The sequence below is a fragment of the Mustela putorius genome, unplaced genomic scaffold, assembly GCF_011764305.1.
Source record: "Mustela putorius furo isolate JIRA1106 unplaced genomic scaffold, ASM1176430v1.1 tig00003896_pilon_pilon_pilon, whole genome shotgun sequence".
NCBI classification, from domain to species: domain Eukaryota; kingdom Metazoa; phylum Chordata; class Mammalia; order Carnivora; family Mustelidae; genus Mustela; species Mustela putorius.
This window is the reverse complement of record NW_025422045.1, coordinates 2,530,056-2,551,093: the sequence shown is the minus strand read 5'-3', so window position 1 is coordinate 2,551,093 and position 21,038 is coordinate 2,530,056.

Genomic DNA, 21,038 nt, shown 5'->3' with positions numbered 1-21,038 from the left:
TCTTGTTGGGCACTTAGAACCCTGTATCTGTAAAGATGCTTTTGGCCGTAAGTGACAACACTCAAAGTCGCTGCAGTAATTAAAAATATTTTACATTATAGGAATCCTGGAGATAAGGCTGATCTGGGGCCTTGTTAATGCGGTGACTTAAAGGCATCACCAAAGATCTTATTTTTCTCATCTCTTTTTTTCTCTCTCCAGAGGGTCCCAAAATTTTGGCAGCTCTTCTAGCCACTGCAGGAAGACAAGATAATATCCAGAGGCAGAAAAGGAGATGTTTTCTCCTTTTGCCTCATTTTTTAAAAAAAGTATTTTTGATTTTGGTAGAACGTACATCACGTCACATACAGTTTGTCATCTCGACCATTTTTAAGCATTCGGTTTGGGAGGTGACGTCTGTTCCCATTGTTGTGCAACAGGTCTCCCGAACTCTTTCCGTCTTGCAAAACTGAAACTCTGTGTCTGTTAACCAGTAACTCTGCATTCTGCCTTCATCCCAGTGTCTGGCACCAATCCTTCTACTTTCTGTCTCTAAGAATTGGGCTCCTGTAGGTACCTTATGCAAATGGAATCATCTGGGATTTATTTTTTGGTGACTGGGCTTCTTTCACTTAACTGTAATGTCCTCAACTTGCACCCACGTTTTAGCGTGTGTTAGACTCTCCTTCCTTTTCAAGGCTTACTAAGAGCCCATTCTGCATATATGCCACATTTCGTTTCTCTGTTCATCCATTGGCTGCTTGGGCTGCTGCTGCCTTTTAGCCATTGTGAACAAGGCTGCTATGAGCTGGGCATGCAACCATCTCCTTGCTTTAGTTCTTTTGTCTCTGCATTCAGAAGTGGAATGGCTGGATCATATGGTAATTGTACTTTCCATTTTCTGATGAGCTGCTAGACAGTTTTCCATGGTGCCATGCTGCATTCCCACCAGCAGAGCCACGTGTTCCAATTTCTATACATCCTTGCCAGTACTTGTTTCCCTTCCTTCCTTCGTGAGAGTACCCATCCTAATGACTGTGAGGTGTTTCTCTTTAATACCAAGGAAACCTTATGTTCATTTCTCCTGTCTCATTGGTTAGAATTACGCTCACGTGTCTATTTTTAAGCCAATCATTGGTAAGAAAATGGAGCCCTGCTTTGTTTACTCCGAGCCCAAGCTCTGATCCTATATTAAGGGACAACTATTTGCTTCTCATAGGGAAGAGCAGTGCTTTGTAATTCTTAAACTCTAATGGGCGAACACATCACCGGAAGATGTTAAAATGCAGATTGTGACTCACGGGGGCAGGGCCTGAGAGCCTGCATTTCCAATCAGCTCCCAAGGGATGCTGACGCAGCCCGTTGAGTTGTGAGGGTCTAGCACATGCATCAGAGTACGCGGGAGGGCTTGTTCACACCCAGATTGCTGACACCAAAGTATGTGATTTAGTCAGTCTGGATGGGGGCCCAAGATCTTGCATTTCTAACCGGTTCCTCCTAAGTGAGGCTGCCCCTGCTGGTTCCTGGGACACATCCTGAGGACTCCTGGCTTCGAAGACAGCCCGTGGAGCCCGGCCACTAGCTTTGTTCCTGGAGGCCCACTGTGTCCCTGTGACAACCTCAGCAAGTTGCTCACCCAGTTTCCTTGTCTGTTAACCAGGGATGCCTACACCACCTGGGTTCAGTGACGTCTGTGAGCTTCTGCGTTATGCACGACATAATAAGTCATTACTGATCATTCCTTTCAAAAGGTAGGGAAAAAGCTGTGCACATTTGCTGCTTTCTGGAAAATCTTCTGGCAGGCGAGGTGTCCCTCTCTCCAGGCATGTTTGGAGAAGCTCTGTTCTTTCACCGGTGACTGTAGTCACCGACTTTATTCACTTTATTCACATGCTGTTGATTCCTCATTAAGTGCTGGGATGCTGGGTACAGCCAGCCTTTAACCTGGATGCCCGGATCCTTATAAATAAAGAATGCAGCAAAATCAAATGAGAAGAGCCACATCTCAGGCAGCAGCAGTGAGTCTCCCTTAGCTTCCCTGGGAGGGCCTGCTCTCGGAAGGCTCAGAGTCTGTTCTGGCTGGCAGGGAGTAGAAAGAGCAGTTCCCGGCATCCTAGGCGGCATCCTAGGCGGCATCCTAGGCGGCACTCTGTCTTGAGTGCTTTAATCATATGCAAGGCTGAAGCAAGCAGACCCCTGTAGCTGGGCTTTTTACCTGATTATGCCTTTGGGCTGGGGAGGGCACTCAGCAGGCTGGTGAACATTTCAGGCAGAGTAGCAGCAGAGCCCGGTGAGACCCAGTGTGTGGCACTAGCAGCTGAGGCCCGGTGTGGTGGGGATGCTAGTGCGTGACCAGGTGGGACTCCAGGCAGGGCCAGGTCCCACAAGCACTTGTATGGCTTGCTGGGAAGCTCCCGTAGATAAACTGTATTGGCAAATTAATGAAAAAAAAAAAAGATTTATTGGGGCACCTGGGTGGCTTAGTGGGTTAAGCCTCTGCCTTTGGATCAGGTCATGATTGCAGGGTCCTGGGATTGAGCCCCGCATCGGGCTCTCTGCTCAGCGGGGAGCCTGCTCCTCCCTCCCCCTCTCTCCTGCTTCTGTTCCCTCTCTTGCTGTCTCTCTCTCTCTATCAAATAAATAAATAAAATCTTAAAAAAAAAAAAAAAGTATGAGACTGTTTCACAGAACCAGGGCAGCCTGCATTATGCCATAGGGAGGGGCTGCAGCAGGGAATACAGTCATCCCACCCCCACACCCAATACGGGCTTTCTCTACTCTTACAGTCTCCGTGCGGGATCAGAGATGTCTATCCCATAGCATCCATGCATACATGTTTTAGATTTAACCATCTCAGCAGACAGACTCTTTCTTAGTTCCAGCGTCAAATTTCTGGCAGAGAGGCTCTGCTTGGCCATCTTGGGTCAGGGGCTGGCTGGTCCAATCGGATGTTGCCATGGGAGGGAACAGAGGCATCTGGTCCAACATGACTGCTGGGGCCCTCTGTTGTGGATTAAGGGCGGGCTATGAAAGGCTTCTTCGTGAACCAGGCAGATACTGCAAGCGGACGACCCCTGCGGAAGGACAGAGCAAACTCGGAGCTCCCTTCCCACTCGAGGCAATCAGATTGGACTTTATGTTCCATTCCTGTTCCCTTCCAGCCAGTAGTGGAGGGAAACACAAGTGCTGAGTTTGTGGCTGCAGGTTTGGGCTGGGAGGATGGGGGGCTAGCTCTGGGGCACAGGCACCGCTTTGACCACTTTGGAAACAATATCGAGCCCTCCTGACACAGTCAATGACTAGCAGAGGACTCAGTGTGGCCACCATCAACTTGGAAGCTAAGAAAACGTGACAGCCAAGCACCAGGCAAACAGTTCTTCCATAGAACATCAAGATACGCTTCCTTAAAATTAAGTATGATTGTTTTCTTAAGCAGCAAATAAATGGAAATCAAACTACAAGAAAACTTCACCCACCCATGATCTCACTCTGTTTTTCTTTGTCCCCTCTTTCCTTCCAGCTTCTGTCCAAATGCGCACAGAATCTTCCATGGCTTTAGAATGTATAAACAACATTTTGTACTCCATGTTATGTAATGAGTACTTTCCAGGCTGCCTTGTCATCTTCTTAACTGTCTTTGTCAGTATGCCATCCTTCAAATGAAATACAGTATACTTTACTTAGCACATAATTAAGGTCTGACTTAAAATTTGAGACTGCGGAGCTAGAAGGAATCTTAGGAAATCACTGAGGCCAGGGAAAATGAACCAGGAGAGCAGAACGAACTCCCTAAGGTCAAAGAGCTGGGGAGTTCCAGACTAGATCTCATTCATGTCTTCAAACATCTGTTTGTAATTACCCACGGGATGTCAGGTTGCATGGGCTTCCTCTCACCACATTGCATGACCTAATTAACATTTGTTAGGTGGGAGCTGTTTCTTATTTTTCTGAAGAGAGGAGGGAGTGCCTCTTCGACTCACTGTCAGGAAAATAGAGGTTGTGGAACTGAAATGAGTAACAGCAGTTTTGATTCAGACTGGTTTCGTGACTGACGGGTAGAGAAGTCAGCATGCAAAGACATTTTTGTGTTTCCCAGGTTTGGCTTGCTGTCTCGATGCCCTTTGCGAACTCCACAGGGATTTGAAGCTTTAAGTCTGGTTATAAGCTTATGCAAGCTGTTAGTCACCTTTTTAGATGAAAAGCACCGCAGGATTATGCTTGAAAATGTTCCATGCTTCGCTACGGATTCCTTCGGAGTAATTCAGCTGTAGTATGATTTTGAGGGAGAAGTGATTGAACGGTTATATTCCAAAACACATTTGCATTTGAAAATGGGGGTTTATCAGCTAAAATAACTATTCTTGAAAGGTACACATACAGGGCAAATTTAGAACAAGCAGAACGATTTAGACATGATAGCTATGAATTGCCCAAAAGCTTAAAATACTGGGGGCCCTTGGTCACGCAGAAACCTGGACATGGATTGAATCATGAATATCTACTGTTTTCCTTTGGAAACATACTGCTGTATGTCCACAGATCATTTTAAACATTCTAGGCATGCATCAGTGCAACTGTAAACACACATTTGACCAGAAACCAACCAGGGGAGGAGTCTAAGCTTTTGGTGTAGTGAAGAGGGTGGGCTCCAGAGTCAGACTGCTTGTGTCGGTAGCTTGGTTCTACCACTTACTGGATATGTGAGCTCGGCTGGGTCTCAGTTTGCTCATTTGTGAAATGGGAAGAAGATTCTTTAATTCCCGGAATTGTTGTGTTGAATTGATTACGTTAAATCATGTAACGTAATACGCCTCAAACTGCAATGTGCCCACACACCTCCTGAGTTCATATGAAGCAGAAGCAGAGAAAGGCAAATATTGCAGGATCTCACTTAAATGTGGAATCTGAAAAAGCTGAGCTCACAGAAAGGAGATGCGGGTTGCCAGCGGTTGAGGGACAGGAAAGATGGGGAGATATTAGGTAAACGGTAAAAATTTCCAGTTATAAGAGGGATAAGTTTGGGGACATAATGTACAACTTGGTGACTGTGGTTAATAATACTGTATCGTATTCTTGAAAGTTGTTAGGAGGGCAAATCTTAAATGTTCTCATCATAACAACAGCAGCAAAATGGCAATTATGGGGAGTGAAGCATGCTTACTAACTTACTGTGGTGCACATGTAGACATACATGCATATGTATATGTATGTGATAAATAATACATACGTATATGAAATCATCACACTGTAGACCTTAAACTTCCACAATATTGTATCAATTATATCTCAATAAAACTGGAAAAAAGGAAAAGACAAAATAACAATGCTATAGGTCTAGGATGTAGACTGCTATTCTGGATTTCTTCTTTTTTTAATTTTATTTTACTTTATTTATGTATTTATTTAAAAGAGAGAAAGAGAGAGAGAAGATAAACGGGGAGCAGGAGGAAGAGGGAGAAGCAGGCTCCTCGACAAGCAGAGAGCCCAATACAGGGCTTGATTCCAGGACCCTGGGATCATCACCCAAGGGGAAGGCAGCTGCTCAACCAACCCAGGTGCCCCCTATTCTGGTTTTCTAAGAAGTTCTGGACAATGCCTGCCCTGCAGGTCTCCAGGTCACGCTAGGGGCAGTGGGGATGCAGAGTGCCTGTCCCACGAGCAACATTCAATAGTGCTAGTCATTGTCATCCTTCAGATGGATTTCTCCTTCTCTTTCCTTCTTACCACACTGTCATGGCTTCTGCACAGCTCATCCTTTATTTCTTTCCTCTTGTTCCAGACCTTTCGCACTAGCTGCTCCTATCGGGTTCTTGTGGTCGCCTGCATATGCGTGGATGGTGTGTGCTTGTCGGGGAAATGGCGCTGGTGCTGAGTTGGTCCCATTCAGATTTGGAGAAAGCGGCTCCATCTCAGCCATGCCTTACACCACAGCTCAGCCTTTGCTGGGTTTAAAGGGCCGTTGGAGCCATTAATCAATTTAAAGTTTAGGGCCATTGTCAGAGTTCTCAGAGGGTGTCCCCTGCCTTACCCCAGTGCCTTTGAGCAAGGGAAATTTCTCCATCCTCGTGCCTGGGAGAGAGAGGTTCCTGGTCTTAGTGCTGTGTTTTTCTATCTCTTCCTCTGACCTCCACCTGGAGTCTTTCTAGCCTGGTGTCTGCCCTTGTGTGTGTCCACTACTGACACGTCACAGTGGTGTAACTCCGGGGTTGCTGTCTTGGCACCTTCAGGGCTTGGTCATTCCCCTTTATTGACTCAACCCTGCGTCAGACCTCACTGGCCATATAGATGCCCTGAGCATCAGCCACCCTCTCTGTCGGGTCACTTGGCCTCTCACAATGGCCATCCAAGTTGGGTCCCTTGCTCTCAACTCCACATCCTTCTCTGCCCCTTGCCAGGGGCCGGTGGGAACTTGCGGCACACACATGTAAGCAGAGCCATTCAGGGGCACCAAGTCCTCTCCCTGAACATCCCACGTTGTCATTTGTCCCTTCTGTGACCACCCTAGGGTGGCACCGGTGCAGCGTGGATGGTCTTTCCTGGAATTCCAAATGGAAATGCAGTGGGTCTTGTTCTGAGTTCAGCATTTCCTTTTTCCCCTTTGAGTTTCTATCTGCTTGCACCCCCTGCCCTGAGCTAAGGCTCAGAGTTGGCAGGGTGGGGTCGCAGGCAGCTACTTCTTCCCAGGTTCATCTTTTCCAGAAGTCCACTTCCTCCTGGGTAGAGCTCTACTTTCCCTCTGTCTTTTGGAAATGGCTCTCTGTCCTGTACTATCTTCTTTGCTACCTACCCATGGACACTTTGTTCTAGGTGGATCCATTCTGCCTCCCCTTTCCTGAGGCAATAAACCCTCATGCTCCACCCACCATGATGGTGGAAAGAGAAAACTTTTGCTTACTGAGAGAAGTTAGATTTTTCAGTATTTTAAAAATATTATCCATATTATATAGTATAGCCGCTGAATATACAACAGTGGTCAAACATGAGGTTTTTTTGCTCCTTTTCTTTGTCTTTAGCAGATATTAACAATCTATCATGTTACACAGCCTTGGAAACCTGCTTAGCAGTGTTCTAGCAGTTCTAGCAGGCACGGACAATTAACAAGAGCTAGCCTTGGGAGAATGGACACTTTTCAATCACCAGGACAGGGTTAAGCTCGAGGAAGGTAAAGGAAACATGTAGTCTAGATCTCACATCCAAATAGGCAATGCAAGTTTTACATTTGAGAACTATATCATTGGAAGTCACTTTCAGGTATCAAATCATTCCCGCATCCCCACAAAAATGAGCATTCATCCTCTGCTTGTATAACTCTAATGACAGGGAGCTCACTGCCTCTTAACAGTGAGCTGCATTTTTAGACAAATCTAAGTAGTAGAAAGGCACTCAGTATGTTGTTCTGGAACCTGACGCCTACACATAACCTGTTTCATTCCCAGTCACACTGTTGGCCCTTCACCTACTCAAAGGCAGCCACCACGGTCCCCCTTAGTATTTCTTCCCCCAGTCCATGTCATTGGCACAGCCTCCAGCCTCCTCGCCAGCTTGCTGGCTCTGCTCTGAGTCCTTCCCAATTTGATGAGCCATTAAAAACTAGGGAGGTAACGTTGATGGGAAATTCTCCATCCTCCCACAATTTGTTTGTTTGTTTGTTTGTTTGTTTGTTTTTTTGACGTGGAAATTCCAAGCAGAGGTTCTGATTACTGGGCCCAGGTAAGGGTCCCTCCCCACTGCAGTCTGATGCTGTGTTCTCAGAAACCCCAGCTTGTCCTAGTGCAAGCTCCTTTTTTCTTCCCTTCTCACCCCTTCTCCTCCTCCCCCCTCCACACCCTCCTGGGGGCATCATTCTTCAGCTGGCTACTCAAAGCAGCAGGCTGCATAGGCTGGTTTTATTGTTTGCTTGTCCAACCTACAGGTTTAATAAGGAGGCCCCAGGAGAAAATGTTTTCAGTGCAAACAGTGCCATAGGAATCACTTAGTTTCGAGGTCTCTATGAGAGTATCCTGTGGGAAAAGTTTGGGAATGTCCTGAAAAGGGCGTGCTCATGCCCCTCGGTTTTGCCACCACCAGATGCTCTGATTCTGTTCGTTGGAGTGGGAATCCACTAGAACCCCACAGGCTGGAGTAAGGAACTGTCATTGAAAAGAATGATGATAATCTAAACAGCCAACCCAATTGAGCTTTTCTTTTTTTTAAAGATTTTATTTATTTGGCAGAGAGCGGGATCACAAGTAGGCAGAGAGGCAGGCAGAGAGAGAGAGAGGAGGAAGCAGGCTCCCTGCTGAGCAGAGAGCCTGATGCAGGCTCTATCCCAGGACGCTGAGATCATGACCTGAGCCGAAGGCAGAGACTTTAACCCACTAAGCCACCCAGGCGCCCCCTGATTGAGCATTTTCTATGTGTTTGAGCCTGTGCTGCCTACTTTACATTTATGAACTAATCTGATATTCACACTTTTGGCCCCTTGCCCAAGGTCATGAGCTACTAAGTGGTGGAACCAGTCTCAGCCCACAAGGTCGGGTTCCAGAGCCTGTGCTAGAAACACCACCGATACTGTGTGTTAATAAGATCGTCCCCCATAACACCCACCTCATGTCAAAAGATAGAAGGGAGCAAACATACCATATTATGAAGTAAATACTCCCAAACTTCATGGCTGATGGCTCTGTGTCTCAGTTCCTTCATCTGTAAAATGTGCCAAGAGAAGTTTGTGGTGCTGTTTATGTGAATGGTGCTAAAGATGAATTTTTCCCTCTCTCCTTCTTCAAAACACTTAATTTCAGTTGTTTAACAAACAAAACCACATCGTTCATTCAGATTTGATATTGGGTTCTGTTCTGCGAAGAGCCTCATGGTCTCAAGTGTTTAGAGTTTTAACCAATGGCGTCTTGTCCTCTGAGACCTCTTGTATGTGCCATGCTTATGCAACTTCTCCCATTCTGGAATGTCTTCTGTTCTACCTGCTCACCCAAGTTCCACCCACACTTCCAAGTTTCTACCTAGCCTATCTCTTCCATGACCCCCCGGACCATCTCACCTTACTTTGACCTCTCCTTTGTCTCTAGTGAACATGGGCCAGTTGTATTCCATCAATTAACAACTGTGAACATTTATTATGTGGCTAGAATGATTCTGATCAGGATTTCTCAACTATAGCAGTACTGACATTTTGGGTATTGTGATGGTTCATTTTATGTGTCAACCTGACTGGGCCATGGAATGCCCAGATATTTGGTCAGACATTATTCTGGGTGTTTCTGTGAGGGTTTTTTGGGATGAGATGAACATTTAAACTGGTGAACTTTGAGTAAAGCTGATTACTGTCCCTAAAATGGGTGGGCCTCATCCAATCAGTTGAAGAACCGAATAGCAGAAAAATCATACCCGTTCCTGAGTAAGAGAGAATTATCCTGCATTATGGTCTTTGAACTGGGACATCAGTTAGATTTTCCAAGTTGGGTAGCAGCCTGCTGGCACTTTTAGACTTGAACTGGGATGTCAGCTCTGCAGATTTCAGACTTGCCACGCTCCGTAAGACCATGAGCCAATCCTTTATAGTAAGCCAATTCTATACAATAAGTCTCTTCATATCTATCTATCTATCTACATATATGGATATAGATTTATAGACATATAAATATAAGTATTGTATAATAATAAAATAAAGTAATATAATAATAAAATAATATAAATAAATAATATACTTATTTATAAATAAATAGAATAAAATAAATAAAATAATAAAAATAATAAAATAAAATAATAATAAATAATAAAGTATAAATGCATTAAAATTATAGTATAAAGAAATATAAATTATATATTTATTGATTCTGTTTCTCTGGAGAACACTGACTAATTCAGGCAGGACAATTCTTTGTTGTGTGCCTGTGTCTTGTGCATTGGATGTTTGACGACATCCTGGTCTCTACCCATTTGAGGCCAGTGGCACCTGCCACAGCCCAGTCGTGATAATCAAAAAGTGTCCAGACACTACCAAAAGTCCTCTGGGGGACAAAATTGATCTGGTTGAGAGCCACCATTCTAGGACCGTGGGAGAAGTCAGGAAAAGCTACCCCTGGGGTTTCTGCTGCCAAGGACCTCTCCATCTACTGCGGAGTCAGCACTGACAGTCAGGAACCAATGTGGGGACCACTGACTACTAACTTGTGCAATGGCGATTTAACTTTCCACTAAACTTCTGATTTTCTTTTTGGGGAGGAGGAGGAAAGAGAAATCGAAGCAACCTCTTTTAGAAAAAGTGGAAGATTTCTTTCACTGGAGAAGGAGAATTATGTGGAATATGAAGAAAAACCATTGTGCTCTACCGTTGGTCCCAGACAAGTGCAATTCTTAACGAGTTATCACTTTTCCAGTATTGGAAGATTCCTTAATGAGAGAAAAATTGCCCCTATGTCTCAGCTCTACTGACTAGCTCTAGAGAGCAACAAATCTTCCAATTCCACTTGTAAATTCCACTTGAGTCCTGAGAGTTTTGAGGAATTAGGTGATTCCTCAAATGAATCCATAACCCATTGTTGCCCTGGACACATTTAATAACAGAATCCTGGGAGTGTAAGATTAAGAGACACAACCCTTCCGTCTTTGCCCAAACAGTTTTATTACTAAAATGATTCACGCACTGGGAGTCATTGAAATTGATCATTAGTAATTTACATTCTTTGCAGACAGAGCTTTTGAGGTTCTTTTCCTTGGTTGTTTGGTGTCAGGTGTCCGATGAAAGCTACCAGTCATTCAATGAAAATTTTGTTCAATTCTCTAAGAAATCTACAGCCCTGAAAACATTCTAAGGCCTGCGGGGAGTGGAAATGTGACCGTGTGCTGGTTTTAGCAACCGTGCGTGACTGAATATCTATGATGCATGAGAGCCAGTCGGAGACACAATGTGACAACCAATAGCAATGCAGGGTGTGCTGAACAGTGAGAGTTAATATTTGCTCAGCTTTGTAACAAGGAGCAAGACACAAGTCACACTGGGGCTGGGGAGGGCAGGCTTTCCGCCAGGTCTAGGGCCAGCCTGGTCCTGAAGATGGGTGCTGGAGCTGACCCGGGTGCTTGGAGCAGAATTCAAAGTTGGTCTCCAGCACTTCTGCTCTGCTTATCCATTGTCATGTGTGGGATTGATGTCAGAAGAGCTGATTTCTGCCCTCCTAAGTCACATGACTATTAGAGTTGAAGAGCGGTGGGGGTCATGTGGTTTAACCCTTCATTTGATAGGTGGGAAACTGCGGGTCAGAAGCAATGCTAGAATCATTATCAAAGTAACATGAACATACATGGAGTGCTAATTGTCTGCCGGACAGTGTGCTCAGCGCCCTATAGACAGCTCACTCTATCGCTATGAGATGCTCTTAGGATCCCACTGTTGTAGACGAGGACAAGTCAGAAAGGTTGAGTCACTTGCCCAGAGGCGTGTGAAAAGTGAAGAGCAGTGGTGTTCAAATCCAGGACTCCTCCCCCAGCAGGCTAGACCTTTATTTACTTTGCCACTAGATTTTCTCGTATGTAATACCTCAGTCCTTTGTCCCTTCTTCCCTCCTTCCCTTCAGCCTGAGGCTCTGAGCAGTGAGTCTGGACCAGGTGCTGGCCTTCACGCTCTGGAAAGCAGTTTCCTATATCCAGAGCTATGAGCCTGTGGGGGAGGCCGGTCTAAAGTGGGGTAGTGTAGGGGGTGGATGTAGGAGTTAATATTTCTTAGTCTGGTCTTTATCAGAGCCGTATGTGAGGGAGGGGGCTCTGGACCCGGAGGCCTGGGGCAGCCAGTGGTGACCATGAGAATTGCCTGAGCTTGGCTGATGGTGGAAGGCTATCACCAGGGTGGCCCTTGTCCCTGTGAGTTCTCCTCCTCCAGTGATCAAGAGCCATGAACTTGGGCCCCTGAGATAAGCCTGGGCTGCGGAGAGATGAGTTTAGCTTGGACATGGCAGACAGCCTTTGTTGACTTTAAAAAGGGATGAGATGGCACAGAAGGGGGCTCTCTTATGGTGGGCTCTGGGGTGGGGTGGTGCAACCTCGGGCGGAGGGAGTACTCAGCATTTGGCTTTGTCAGGATTTACTCTGGTTTTACATAGCCTCCTTACTTGTCCATCTGTCCCAGCAGTGAGCTACTGGTGAGCATTTACATCTTCTGTCTTTTATCTGAAATGCCAAGGGGTGCCTGGGTGGCTCAGTGGGTTAAGGCCTCTGCCTTTGGCTCAGGTCATGGTCCCAGGGTCCTGGGATTGAGCCCCGCATCGGGCTCTCTGCTCACCAGGGAACCTGCTTCTTCCTCTCTCTCTGCCTGCCTCTCTGCCTGCTTGTGATCTCTGCCTGTCAAATAAATAAATAATATCTTTAAAAGAAAAAAAAAAGATGAAATGCCAAGACGGTGTCTGGTCTGTTATGTAACAGTGGGTATTTGTTGAATAATTGGAGCTCCTCAGTCTTGCAGTGCCAGAAGTTGGTCTCTGTGGGGGGTGTCGCGGCCAGCGCAACGAATCGACCAGGGAAACCGTGAGGACTAAGAGGATGGTGAAAAGAAATTAAGAGACAAAGAGATGTGGGCAGGAGGGACACTGAAGATGACGTCCAACAGTGCCAATTTTATTCCGCATCTTACAATCATTTATAAGGCAGACCAGAATAGGAGGAGCATTACATCAGTACATAGTCAGATGACCACAAGTTTCTATAACAAGTTTACATTTACAACAAGCAAACCTCGTGATGCCAGGTAGTCTCGGCTAAAGCCATCAGCAAGATAATCAACCAGGGAGTGGGTTATGGGAAGTACAGAACAACAAGGACTAACTAAGAATTCAGGACCCTGGCCTCATTGTTCCCTACTGTAGGGAGAGTGTGTGGGAAGTCATGTAGGCGAGCACACGACACACAGCACAGACCCTTTCTCAGTGCACTCAACTTTCCCGTCCTTAACCTTGTCAAGGTGTCCGGACTTTGAAGGAGACACAAGTCAGGGCCTGGTTTGGTCCTCGACTCCAACCGTGCCGTGGCTTCCAACAGGGGGGTGTATTTAGCATTTATCTGAACAGGGGGACTGGTGAGGCAAACCTGTATGATACGTAAATACATCAATGGTATGTCCCAGATTTTTGGGAACAGACCCAGTTTCAAATAGTCTCTCCAATTTTCCCTGTAAGTACACTTGTATCTGTCAGGCCACGGGCTCTGATATTTTGGTTTAGACAATATGAACAGTATGGAAAAGATGCTAATTTATTGTGAACTCTTGAGGTGTAGGATCTGCCCAGTATCAAGAGAACTGAGGCCCTGAAAAAGCAATGGCATGACTGTGTGGCGAGCAAGGATGTGGGAAAGCTATAGGTTTTCTTATTTACTATCCTTTTCTGACCTATATCTGAGATGCGAGGATATCAGTCAGGGTTCTCCAGGGAAACACACCAAATAGGATATATTTCAAGGAATTTGCTCACATAATTGTGGGGGCTCCAGGTCTGAAACTTATAAGGCAGACCAGCAGGCTGGCAACTCTGGGCAAAGGTAATGTTGGAGACTTGAGAGAAAATTTCTTCCTCAGGGACATTTCAGTTTTAGTCTCCAGGTCTTTCAACTGATTAGATGAGGCCCACCCACATTATTACGGGGGTCCGGGGGACAATTGCCTTCACTTAAACTCAACTGATTGAGAATGTTAACCACATTTGTAAATACCTTCGCAGCAACACCTACCTAGTGTTTGATTAAATAACTGGGTCATATAGCCTAGCCCAGTGACATAAAGCAAACCATCACAGTGGCAACATCTGAACCACCCATAATTTGTCCCAAAAGATTAATATGAAACTATTGTAGTAGATTTGAACATATCCTAGTAAATGTGGGAGCGGTATATATGATAAACTGCTGTTTTCTTCCCCAATGCAGGGCAGCCACAAAGTCTGCTGACCTTATTAAACCCAATAAGTTTAGTTAAGCAAAAGCTAGGAAGTGCCCCCATTAGGGGACTGCATCTCCATTTCCCAGGAGAGAGAGGTATTGGAATAACAGCCCTCTCTTCTCCTCACCCTCCTCTCTGCTCCTGTGGGAAGGGGGACCTCGTTTGGTGTTGGGAGAGGCAATCGGCTCTGCGCCCTGACCATCTCCACACGGTCTGCCTGTGTGTGCCGTGAATGCCGTGAATCCGGGCCCTTGCTCACGGCTGCATGTGTAGCGAACAACCTTGAGACAGGAGGTCACTCTCCCTGACAAAAACATAAAAGAACAGGTTTGCCTTCACTTGCTATAAAAGCGGCGAATCACCCGAGCTCCAAGTTCCTCTCCTGGAACACAACTCTGCATGCTCAGGTGCATCTTGGGGCCACCTGCATTGTCCCCTTGGAGTCTGGGGGAGGGCATGGGACGCTGATATGAATATCACACTGGCACTCTGGTTATTACATTTCCTGTAATAAAGTCTTTTGTCTCAGACCTAGGAGTCTCATAGCTTCTTGCCGGCATCCTTGAAACAGTTATAGGCCCGCTCGTTAGCTTGCAAGTAGGATAAAATCCCAGACTCTCCACGATTTTGATAGTAAGAGGCCTTGAGGCCCTGCAGGCAACAGCGTATGTTTCATACTCCCAGCCTTACTGTCTCATCTGTGCGATAAGCGTCTGTCCTGGAGACCACACTCTCCCTTCTCCAGGATCTCATTGCAGTAAGAGCTATTTTGGCTTTTCCAGCTCTCTTATTAATAAGAAAGCTGGTGTCTTGATGACTGAGTAGGCTTTTTCCAAGTGGTTTAGAGTCTAGAAAGGAACATGTAGGCTTTTCTAGAAATCCCAGTATGCATTCTGTGCCAGGTTCTATGACAGGAACTGGGGAGTTTTTGTTGTGAAAAAGAAAGAGCTTGCTCTCGGAGCCTACAGTTTCCCGGGGGAGGCTGTACGCATGGATAAAAGAAGATAACACAGTGTTGGGAGCTACATAAGAAAAGGATTGCTGACCACATCTCTTCATCCAACATTTTCTGTCTCTCTAATTAAGTCTCTTAAGTCACATTTTTAAAAAAGATTTTATTTATTTATTTGACAGAGACACAGTGAGAAAGGGAGCACAAGCAGGGGGAGTAGGAGAGAGAGAAGCAGACTTCCCGCTGAGCAGGGAGCCGGATGCAGGGTTTGATCCCAGGACCCTGAGATCACGACCTGAGCCAAAGGCAAGACACTTAATGACTGAGCCACCCAGGTGCTCCTCTAAAGTCCCATTTTAAGCACCTTATCTGTATTTAGGTTATTCTTAAGCTGGTAACAGCAACACATTTACAAATGATCTCTTGGGAAGAGTAATTTCTGCAGTGGTTAAGCTCATTATTTGTTGATTTATACCAAATTCATTCCCTGAGAGTGACTAATCTCTATGATTTTGGAGTAACTTACGTTCAGACCATACTTTATATAATAACTCAATGAACTAGAAAGAATACAGAATTAAAACTTAAATTACAATGTGAATATTTAAGTAAATTATGCATATACTAGACCTTTAAGTATAATCCTAATTCTACTTTTCTTATGTTTTTCAGCAAATATACTCAAAGTAGAAACTCAGGAACCCAATCTGTCCATCTGTCTGTCTACCCATGAAATATTGTCAGGCGTTGTACTAGGCACTAGGAGTATAGGAGTAATTGGGAATAAACTTTTCAAATATTTCAGTTTGCTAAAAAAAGAAAAGAAATGTAATTCTGTTAAGCATATAATGAAAATAGCTAAATTGTACAGAAGTTTGATTAGTAATTAATGCCTAGTTATTAAGGCAGTAGTCCCCAGGAGCAGATATTCCCCTAAATAACAGACATCCAAATATTACTTGTATTTTGCATTGATCTATATAAACTTCTGAAATAAAATTTATAAAAAATACAATAACGTTCAACTTAGAAACATTTACTGAGAGTCTACGACACACAAGGACCTGCACCAGATTCTATGGGGGTTATTACACAGATCCATGCCCTTGAATAATTCATAATCAAATGAGGACATTAATTATCATCATGAATTTATGAGTCCACTTGCTGGGCAAGGATCTACCTTTTCAATGTAATGGCTCCTTTATGGCTTTTTGTGATGCTTTTATCAATGGTATGTTGGTTATAGTATTTCCATATTAATCTAAATCATCAGTCAAGATATCTGTATTGTAGGAAATGAACGGAAGGATAAAAGGGAAGTTCATGAGGAAATGGGAGAGGAACTAACACTAAGCGACACCTATTGTCTTCTGGACCCTTTTTTATCTAATACATTCATGGAAGAATCCAGGAAGTAGGCATTATTGTCCTTCCCTCTTCTTAGCGGATGACAGCATTAAAGCTCAAAAATGTTCAAACATTTCTCTAAAACCAGAAAGAAAATGGCAAAGCTGGGATTTTGAGGTCTGTTTAACACCAAAGCCCAGGCTTTGTCTGCTACACTGTACTTACAACCTGCCAAAAATCTGTACATATTTTCAGAAGCAAGCAAGCAAATAAGCCAGCAAGCAAGCAAGAAGGTACCTAGAGAGCAGTGAGTTCTCTGACAGTGGAGGTCTCTCCGATCAGCTGGGTAACCACTGGCACAGACATTAGAGGGAATTAAAATGTGGAGTGGGGGTTGGAGAGAGTGGTTTCAGTCCTTTTTTTTTTTTTTTAAGACTTAAAAAATGTATTTATTTGAGAGAGAGAGACAGTCAGCATGAGCACAGGGAGGGGAGAGGGAGAAGGAGAAGCAGCTCCCCACTGAGCAGGGAGCCCAGTGTGGGACTCAATCCCAGGATCCCCCGGATCATGACCTGAGCAGAAGGCAGATGCTTAACAGACTGAGCCACCCAGGCGCCCCCTCAAAATCATTTCCAATGCTGGGATTCGCTGTACTAGGTAAAACATCAGTAGAGGTCATGTGTATTTCCCTCTTCACAGGATTCTGCACTACGTGCACTCTACCATGAATGGAGAGAGTCATCTGTGTAGGTGATGGGAAAACTGAGACCCATGAGCCTTATCACTATATAGCTTACCAAGATGTGCAGCAGCTCATCCAGCTGAAAATTTAACTTGTGTTACATGTATGGTTCCCATGCATTTGTTCCACTGAAGGAGGTCCCTGCAAATCAGTCCTGTAGCTTTGGAGGAAAACAAACCTCCTTTTAGCGTTGAATGAGCTCCCTCCCTAAGGGTAAGGAGGCAACCCACTTTCTTGATTTCAGATCCTGTTGTGGATTGAATGTTTGTGTCTCTACCAAAATCTGTAGGTCAAAGTCCTACCCTTGCTTGTGGTGGTACTTGGAGGTGGGGCCGTTGGGAGGTAATTATGTTTAGATGAGGTCATGGAGGTGGGGCCCCCATGATGGCGTTAGTGCCTTTATAAGAAGTGGAAGAGAGAACAGAGCTCCCTCCCTCTATGTGAACACCCAGCAAGAAGGAGGTTCTCTGCAAGCCAGGAGGCGGGGCCTCACCTAGAAGTGACTCTGCCAGCACTTTGGTCCTGGACTGTTGAGCTTCCAGAATTCTGAGCAATGAATGTGTGTTATTTACGCCACCTGGTCTATGGTATTTTGTTATGGCAGCCCAAGCTAAGACAAACCCCTTGACACTATTGTTATAATCCTTGTTTAAGAGTTGGCCTGGTGGTTCTTTGGGGGGCGGGGAACGTCTGCGGAAAGGGAATGATGAAGCCCTTTGAAAGATTGGAAAGAAGTGTGATTCCTTGGGCACAGAAAGCAGAAAGTGAAGGCAAGAGAGCAATGAGAATCTGCTCTAGTGGGCTGGGAAACTGGCTCCTTGGAACACGGGTGTGCATGGGGCAGAGGTCACTGAGCATCGAGGTGGCTGAGGTCAGCTCTGGGGGAGTGCAGACTTGTCCTTAAGTTCGAGGACCACATTTGTTCAAAACCATCACCAAACAGCAGGGAGAAACAACAGCGAGCTGGACTGATGGTTCAGTGGGGCTCTGCTTCGGACTAGGAGAGTAGATGTCCCATCCCCTCTTTGGACTGTATACATTTCTAGAATTTTGGTTTTTTGTTATTTGTTTCAGTTTGTTTTTAAAACATTCATAGGAAGGAGAGGACCCAGAAGATAGGGCTGGAGCATGGTAAATTTGAGAAAAGAGCAGTTGCTGAGGTTTGTAGCAGGAAATGGAACAGTTGATTCCGTGGGGGCAACCAGGGTCCCCCTCCATCTCCTGAGTGCGACCAGAGAGTCCCAGACCAGCTGCTGCCAGTCACATCCCGAGTCTTTACAGTGGCTGGGCAGTCACAGTCTTTGCAGAAAACACCGTTATCTTTATTTCTCCTGGTCTCAGAACTCTCAGACTTGGCATCTCAAGTCTGAAAATTCTAGATGGAAAAACAAAAACAGAACAAAAGAAAATTCTAGATGGAAACCTCGTTTGAATTCTGCAGTTATACTTGGAGGAGCAATGTTCAGATGTTCGGGATTTGTGTACTGGGCAATGACAGACGGCAGCAGCAGGGACAACAACACGGGAATATAGATCTGAATGTTTCATGTTTAATATTTGGGGTTTTGTTGTTACCTGGATTTACAAAACAAACAAGAACAACGCCCTGTCATGCATAACGCGTCTGAGTGATGGGCAAATTCTCTTCCAGTTTTAGAGTCGGCGGGATGGCTTAGGCTAGGAAGAAGCACTGGTGGGTAAAGCCTGACTCCAGGTGCCCTGATGATTTGTGTTCCGCTGTCCTGCCTGTTGAGGAGCTAAGAGCAAATGTCAAGGGATAGGGCTAGGGGTTATCGGCCTTTTTTTCTTACAACTTACTAGTTACTTCCTTTCTCTGGGCCAGGACTGAGTTTCATTCATGTCTGACAAATGCTCACTAGGCTGAGCAAGTGTCCAAAGACAGACCCTGGATCTTACGTCAGGGCACGTTGAGGTGCCTTCTTTGCTTCCAGAACCTCCCGTCACCTTCTCCCGGTGTTTGGGCAGCTTTAGTTTTCTCTCTTGGCTCCGGGACTCACTTCCAGAGACCTTGTGAATCTGCCCGTTTGCTCTGGAAGTCCCTTCTCTTAGGGGAGATTTAATGTCACATTTTACCCGCTGAGGGGCTGGATAGCCTTGGGGAAGAAGGGCTGAAAGGAGCCCTGAAGGTTCTAAAGCTGAACATTTCCTTTCTGTTCTGGCCCTCCCCGTCCCTTCCCCCTGGATGTCAGCTATTCTACCTCTGAAGCAATTCCTTGCCTTCCTTCTGCCTCCTTCCAGGCCTCTGTCATTTCCACCCTGAGCGACTGACAGCATCATAACTCCCCTCCCGGCCTTCAGACTCTCACCGTTCCCATCCATTCTCTTCTGAAGCACGTATCTCTTCATGTCCTCCTTTTACTTGGAAACATGCACTGGTTCCCTGTCAGCCTCCGGGGACCTGGCTATTCACTCTGTGTGGAATGCTCATCCCCTCTTTCCTTCCTGGAAGAGGGTTCACCTCACAGCCCTCCTCTAGAAGCCGTCCCAGACTCCTTTGGGTGGCATCAGTCCCTTTCGGTCACTTCCTTCTTTGTGCTTCCACTGCCCCATAACTGAGAGAACAGAAGAGCTAGTGAGCTATCCATGCATGGGCCAAGTGATATTCAAGCGCCTTCCACGCATTGTCTCATTCTTTCCTCACAAGAGCTCTGCAGAGTCTGCACTTCTTTAGCTCCAGCTTAACGGAGGACATGGCACACATCACTGTGTGCGGGGTTACGTGACTGGGGAGAGGTAGAAGCAGATTTGAACCTGAGCGGCCCAGACTGAAGTCTTGTTCTTTTAATCACCACACCATTGGTGTGAGCTCAGATGTGAGCTCTTCTCACATCTGACCGTTGTTTCTTTATATCTCTCTCATTAGATGGAGCAGGAATACTCTCATTTATCCCTGAGACTTGGCTTGGAAGGACCCTGAACCATAAAGCCTGGATACACCAGGATAATCTTGCCTTAGGATGAGTTGATTAGCAACCTCTATTTGCTGGTGAAGGCTGCCGTAACAAGGAAGCACAGAAGGAGTGACTGAAACGGCAGAATTTTGTTTTCTCCCAGTCCCGAAGTCTAGAAATTTGAAATCGAGGTGTTAGAGGGGTGATTTCCTCTAATGCTTCTTTCCTTCTTTTGGAGATGCTGTCTTCTTCCTATGTCTTCACAGGGTCTTCTCTTTACCTGAGAAGAAAAGTGGGGTAAAATGTGGGGTTACAGCCTACCCACCAGTTACCTCATTTTACCTCTTTAAAGATACCATCTCCAAATACAGTCACATTCTGAGGCACGGGGGGTCAGGGCTCCAATATAGGGAATTTTGGGGTCACGCAGTTCAATCCCTAGCACAAACTCCATCTGTCGCCTTCTTTTTCCATTTGCCATGTATCCAACATATCCATAGGTTTTGAGAATTAGGACGTAGATGTTGGGGGCGCGGTGCAGTTATTCTGCCTAGCCCAGAGGAACCCATGGTGACATCTAGGGAAGAGTCTTCAGGGCCTAGAAACAGCTAGAGGCAAGGCCCAGAGTGGACCAAGCTGGAGCTGGGTGAGTAAGAGAAGCCTCTGGTGAGGTGTGGTCACAGGGGAAAGGGAACACATTTGTGCCAGCCCTGTGGACCACCGGGAAGACCCTGGCTCTCACTTTCAGGTTTTGAGTGGAGGACCAACATGACTTGACTTTGTTTTGAGAGGATCTCCCTGGCTGCTAAGTTGAGAATAGATTAGAGGGGGCGAGGTGTCTGGTGAGAGGTGATCGTAGTAACCAGGGACAGAGAGGACGATGGCTTGAGCCATGGTGTAGCACAGAGGTCCTAAGACATGGTTGTATTCTGCCTTTTGAAGGTAAAGACATTAGGATTTTCCCTTGAATTGAAGGGAGTGAAAGAGAAGAGTCAAGGAAGACTTGGTCACTGGCACAACCAGAAGAATAGAGTTGGCGTTGATAGAGATGGGGACACCTGTGGGGAGCTGAGCCACTGACCTTGGAACATGTGTGAGATGCCCAGTTAGACAGCCAAGTTCAGAAATGAAAGACTAGTTTTCTTTATGCATTTAAAGCCAATAATTTTTTTTTAAAAAAGATTCCAT